Source organism: Strix aluco, chromosome 7, assembly GCF_031877795.1.
Source record: "Strix aluco isolate bStrAlu1 chromosome 7, bStrAlu1.hap1, whole genome shotgun sequence".
Lineage (NCBI taxonomy): Eukaryota > Metazoa > Chordata > Aves > Strigiformes > Strigidae > Strix > Strix aluco.
Window position 1 is genome coordinate 19,304,025 of NC_133937.1, and position 6,823 is coordinate 19,310,847.

Sequence of the window (6,823 nt, forward strand, 5' to 3'; positions counted from 1 at the left end):
AACCAGGGAGGGAAGAAGAGACTGGGGTGGAGGCGGGGAGAGGGAAAGGGGAAACTTTTCACTCCTGTCTAGAGCTCGGGTGCCTGATGGGATGGGTGTGGTGGGGGTTAGGAGGAGGTCACTCTGGTTAACAGCCTTCAGATTAACTTGCACATTGGCCTTTGGTGTGTCTGCCTTGCAGTGAGCGGCATGCCAGAGTGAGGTGTGGGTTGTCGCAAGCTGATAGCAGGAGAGGGGAGATGCCAGGGGCTGGAGACCTTGGAGCTGTGGTTCTGCTTTTTCTTCTTCTCTGCATCACTTTGGGTTTGCCTTGTGCCTCAGCTCCTTCCCAGGGACTGCCTGGATCCTGCATGTGCCAAGTCTCTCCTTGGGGAAAAGTAGGGAAACTCCTCCCAAAACAGCACCTCCCCCTCCATGTTCCCAAATTCTGGGGGAGAGCAGGAGAGCAGAGCACAAACCTGCTGCTACTCTGTGTGTGGGGCAGCCCTCCTAGGTTGGCAGTGGGAACAGCACTGAACTGGAAAATCCCTGCTGTTTTTTAAGGTTGTGTAGGGAGGGGAAACAGGAATGTCTTTTTCATCCTTGAATCAAACTTTTAAGACTCCTTCAGAGCTGCTCTTCCTCTTCCAAACAGCAGCTTCTTCTGGCCAATACGATGCTGTCTGGTTTTAGGCTCGCCCAGCTAACGTAGGGAGAGGATGAACCATTCCATACCTCATCCGGTGCCCCTCTCAGTTCTGTCCTGGGCCATGGTGAAGATCTTGCTCTGCCTCTGTACACTGGTACTAGGAGGGCAGGATGTGGGCCAAGGCACTCACATGCCCTGGGACCAACCTTGTCACACGTTTGTACCGTGGCCTTGAACAAGTCCTTTCTTCCATCTCTGCGCTTCAGCTTCTTCTCTTATCTTGGAGTAGCACTGACCCCTTTGTACCAATCTGTGGGGGCAGGGGCTGCTTAAGGAGCATTTTGTGGCCAAATGCTGCACAGACATTTAGTGCTGTGCAGTGCTCACAGCTCAACATGCCCAGGGCAGGCAGAACCTGAGCTGGCTTCATGTCCTTTTTCCACCCAGGCCAGAGGGGTGACACCTTCCCCCTTGTGTCATCTTCCAACCCCAAAAGTAACCTGTGTCCTCAAACGGGGAAGCAGAGCATGTGAGTCTCAAGTTTGTTGGCTAGCAGGCGAAACCCTGTTGGGATGCTTCCCTTCCCTAGTTTACACCAGTTTGGGCTTTACCAGTGTAGCAGTGATGCTGACCTTCAGTCCCTACCCCTCCTTCAGCTCCCTTCCCCTGGGGCTGGGGTAAATGCTGTTCCCACTGGCATCTGCCTGGGCTGAGCTGGTAGCAGAAGGCTGACAGGACCCCTTGGCGGGGGAGTGGAGGGGGTGGGGTGTGTGCTTGTGACCCATAGCTCCAGGAGCGGCTCAGTGGGGTCCTTCCCAAGTGCCTTTCTTGGAGCTCCCCAGGAGGGGCCTGGAAGAGGAGATGAGTGGTGGTGCCTCCTGCAGCCAAATCGCAGCTGCTGCTCATAAGAGCACAAAATGTACAGCTGGAAAAGCAACACCAAGACTGTGAACTGAGCCCAAGCAATGACCTGACTAACGCCTTACCTGATCTGCTGTAAATGCTGAACTGGCAGACACAGGTTTAAATGTTACCCCCCATACTGGTGATCCAGCTGAAAGGAGCTTCTGGGTGATGGGGTTATCCAATGAGACATGAGGGTCTTTGCCTGGGCAATCCCTTCTCCTCTGTGGTGCAAGGAACTGAATCCTATGAATTTTAATGACTGTTATCCTGAGTGTGCCCCTTGTATGATATTAAGCAATCTATTTAACCTGACTAGCTACTGCCTCAGACCCTGGGAGCTGAGCAGGGCTCAGCTCTGCCCTGCAGAGCGTGTGATGCATTGCCTACGTTCTCAGTCCAGGGCCAGCCCTGTGGGCTGGAGGCAGAAGGGTCCTATAGCCAGCTCCTCTCAGGGTGCATCTGCCACTGTGTCATGTGTAAAAATGACTAATAAATGCTGTCATGTATGGATTGATTTATTGGATGCCTTTTTCATACCTGACCTTCGTTCTGAACTGTGAGAGAAGCATTGCTTTCTCCATCTTGATCCTGTGTCTTCCTGAGGGTTAGCAACACCAAGGTGTCTGACAGGCTCTGTTCCTCTGTGCTTCCTCCTTCTACAGTCATCAACAGCTGGTCCTGCTGCCCGAGCCCCTTTGCTTACCACCAGCGAACTAGAAATGTGAGGGAGTTGATGTTTCATCATCTGAACTAAGCTTGTGGCTTCTTGAAGGCACTGTGCTTGATAAAGCCAAGACTAGCCTCAGAGCCTGAGCCTGGCCAGGAGCACCCCAGGGTCAGAGCCTCTGGGTGGATGCTGGCTCCTACCTGGTGAATGGAATTTGGCCCTTCGAGGCAGTGGGCTGGAAAGCTACCGCAGGACTGTGGGCTGCGGTGGCAGGGAGGTGGCAGCAGCCTGGGCCCTGCCCAGCCTCCCCTGCTGAGCAGGGCCTCTGCTCTGGACTTCACAGCATGGTGGGTAAGAACTGAGCAGCACCTTCCCCGGCTTTGGGAAATGCAGAAGCAGGCAGCCAAGGTGATGGTGTTTGGGAAGAGGAATAAACTGGCCTCCATGTTTGGGAGCTCTCTTTAGAGAGGAGTGAATGGTGAACACATGGGACAAATGGGGTAACCTCTCCCCTGCATGGCACTGTTTGGGGCACTTTCTGTGACAGCCATGGTCCCAGTGAGGCAGCCACTAGCTCCCCCCACACACATGCCCATGGCTGCCCCCACGGAGTGCTCCCTCAACTGCGCCAGGCATCCCCGCAAGCGCAAGAGCATTGGAGAAGTGTGTTTCCACAGTTGCTCTTTTCTGCCTAAACTGCCTTACGTGCTCTTGGTGCTTCAGAGGGGGTGCTCTGTGGGATGAGGTCAACTGCCCTCGCTCTGCCAGCACTGCCTCCGTCAGCGGTGCAGAGCAGGGCACTGGAGGTAGGGCTCTGCAGCTCCAGAAGGCTTCACCTCTGGAAGAGCTCTTTGCTGCCGGTCCATCCATGCAGGCTTCTGGGGTCAGAAGTACTATTCATGGGGCAGGAATCACCCCATCAGAAGAGGGTTTGCTGAGAGTGTCTTGCAGGGAGGGACCCTCTCTCCTCCTCGAAGAGGCATTGCAGCCTTTTAAACGGCCACATCCCTCCTCACAGAATGAGGGTACTCCCTTTCCAACGCTGCCAGAAGGGGTCACCTTACCCTGCCTGCCCTACACCCACCCCAGGGAATGCATGCCGTGGGCCCAGCATCAGCCCCTTCGCCCTGCTGTTCTCTCTGGATAAACAAGAAATAACAATAAATTGCCCAGACCTAGGCAGGGGAAGACTTTGATTTCTCCTGTGTTTTATATTGCTGCTGCTGCTGCTTTTTGGCAAGTTGTCTGGAGTGCTGAGCTGCGGGTGTGAGGAAAGCGGTGGTGCTTGCTGGGGCTCTAGGAGCTAATAATGGTGTCCTTCTTCCCCAGACCAGTGCTATTTCCCTGAAGCTTTGTGAAAATGACTCCTCCTGGTACTCTGTGAAGAAAAATCCTTCTTATGTGTGAGCTGAAATAGCCAGCAGGGGACGTGTCTTGAGATTTTGTCTATTTTGGTTCTTTTTTACTTTGGGGGCACAGACAGCAATTAGTTGCCTCTCTCGTGGGGGAGTCATTGCTCAGGGGGAGCCATGATCCCTGCTGAAGGAGCCTTTGGGGACCGCTGTGCAGCTGGAGCAGCTTGGTTTAGGGATGGCCAGAGGGATGTGGGTAGGATGTGCAGTGCAGGGGAGCAGCCCTGCAGCTCTGGCACAGGTGGGGCAGGGGACATGCTGCAGAGAGGAGGACTTCAAGGGCAGAAGGAGACTGAGTCGCAGGTTGCAGAGGCAGTGAAGCAGGGCTGGAGAGCTGGCAGGGACTGGGAGAGACAAAGGATTTGCCCGGAGGCTTTTCCTGTCCTCTGGGCACAGGCAGGAGCGCAGCATCCCCCATCACTGTGCTGCCTGGTAAGAAGAGTACCCCTGCCCCAGCCCATCCTGTGCCTGGCTGCAACCAGGCCCTCAAAGGCAGTTAAGATGGAACTTAGACCCACCTCTTACAACTATCTGCCTACCTGAGCCCAGTTTTTAATATCTCCAGTAGAAGCCTGGATGTTCATATCCAGTCTGCAGTTTGGAGCTCTATTGAGAGACCATGGTAAAAGCTAGCATGCAGCAAGTGAGAGATGTCAGAAAACAAGTCTCCATTGTATTAACAGTAAGAGACTAACCAAGGATGGTGCTGTGCTGCTTTTCGGTAGACAGAGGAAATACTGACAGCAGCCACTGAGGAGACCCAACTGTTTGGTGCACTTTGCATTAGCCTTCAGGTAAAGACAGCTATGGGGAAATGAATAGCACAAGCCATGCCAGCAGTGAGGGCTAAAAGTCTGGCCTTGAATAAGGAAATCACAAGTAAGAGAGTATTTAGATAAATGGGAATTTTTCAGACCATCTGGGCATGGTGAACTTCATGCAAAGCAGTCCCAGATATATTTGCTGTTATCTATGAGAACTACTGGGGGACAGTGAGGCATGGAAAGACTGTAAAATGCAAGCTTTGTAACCCTCCCTTCAAAATGGCGACTGGGGTCAAACCCCAGGAACTGCTGACAGTTAAATCCCCTCACCCACCCACTGCTCAAATAATGCTGGAACAAATAATCTCACTAGTTGTAATCAGTGGAGAAGAGCAGGAGCCATACAGACCTGTCAAGAACAGAATATGGTCAAAATAATCTGATTTTCCTCTCTGACAAGGTAAGGGCATGGTGAAGAAGAGCTCTAGCTGCCATTTAAGTGGCTCTTAAGGCTGATATAGATGAGATGTTGCATAGGTACAAAACCCATTGGATGATTATACCCAGAGAGTTATCTACAGTTCACTGTTGAAAAGGAGGGGGTCTGTTGAGTGAAGTTGAGAGACATGTGTTCCAGGTCTGGTTTTGTTCAGCATTTCCATTAATGACCTGGATGATGGAGAAGAATGTGCACTTGCTAAATCTGCAGATTGGGAAGTATCCAGTGACAAAGTTACTTGCCTAACAGGTGTTTTGAATAAACAGGACCCTGCTAAAAAACACCTGCTTGGGTTGCAGTAGCGGGGAGATACAACTAGGGAGGTACTGGGGATTTGTGAGAAAGAGAGGTCCTGGAGAAGATTTGTAGGACCCTGCTGTATTTGTGCTGGACCAGAAAGCATGATGGCTATGTCCTGGCCCCATGGGGAGGGAGTCAAATGTGGGAGGCTATACTGACTCAGCTGCCTCAGGAAGGCAGGTGGCATTTGGAAAGCAGGGGACCTCTCCCAGAGCTCTCTGCTGCCAACGTGCTCACTTTGTTATTTTACTGTTGGCCATCTCTGGTGTCTGCAGATTTTAAGGTTTTCCTGAGATTGTGTCAGTTATTTGGTGTCATTGTACAAAGCACTCTCAGCTCAGAGCTGGTGTGTTGTTTGCCATCTGGTCTGGATCCTTCATGGTGCAATACCTCTGACTGCAGAAACAGACCCCACCATCTTCTCTGTACAGGATTGGGAAGGAGAAACTTGAATCAATTAGCCAGCCTGCAGAGCCACTGGCCACACACTTGCATGCACCAGTTGCCTGATGTGGGACTGACTGAGTCTGTCCTGCTGAGGAATCAAACTGGTCTGGCATAACGTTAATTGAAATGACTGCATGGAAAACCTCAGGCTGAAAAACCAGTACTTAAACTAGGTCTTGACTTTTCTCCACTGGCTCCAACAAGAGATTATGAGAACCATGTGCTGGAGCTGGCCTTCTGCTCTGTATGTTTGATCATATTTTTCATCAGCTGAATTCTGCAACACTCAGCAGCAGCCAGCCTTGTACACCCTCACCTTAACCAAACTTCATCTTCTCTGTGGGACAAGGATCTTCACAACCATCATAGCAACATGAAGAACAACCAAAGCTGCACAGAAGCTGCTCAAGGAAAAGCACAGCTGCTAGAGCAGGTTAAAAGGGAAGTAGAAGCTCATGTTATTCTTGGCTTCAGCTGGGGAGAAGAGAAGGGAGAATTTTCTTTCCTTCCAGAGACACATCACCCAAGTGAAAGGGAAGCTGGGTCTCCCTTCAATTTCTTCTCCAGGCAAAGCTGCGTCTTCATGAGAGACGGTTATTCTGGCTTTGCCGTGTTCTCACCTGTGCTTGAGATCAGCACAGGGTGGAGGGGCAGGGTGTGTTGAAAGGGTGTAAGGGCAGGACCAGGTGTTTAAAGAGCTCAGCCCCTTCATCAAGGAATAGGAGAGAATTGTGGCACTACCTGGCTTGGGTTATCAGGGAGAGGAGTTGGACTCAACTGTGAGTCAGGCTCAGTAGAGGAGAGGGTATTAGAGAGAAGCCCAGGCCCTTCTTTCTTCCTTTAGGGGGAAGAGTCATGGCAGAGGAGTTAAGCACAGCAGCACCAAGACTGGGCATGTGTTTGGTAGGAAGGCTGCTGGATTGAGGCCTCAGCACTGAATGGAGACTAATCACTGAAGCTGCTTCAGCAGCACTGGTGCCCAGAAGCAAGGTAGGATCTGGGTTACAATGAGTGGTCATGACTTGGATGTGCTACATCTATGTTTCAGATGTTTACGCTTGATCTTTGAATGTATGTTGCAGATAGGGTTGTGCTTCCAGTGATAACTGTTTCAGTGCAGGGTGACTTGGTTCCCTCATTTTGGATTAGCTCAGAGCAAATAATTTTGTTACAGTGAAGTTGGGCTGACATCTGTGACTG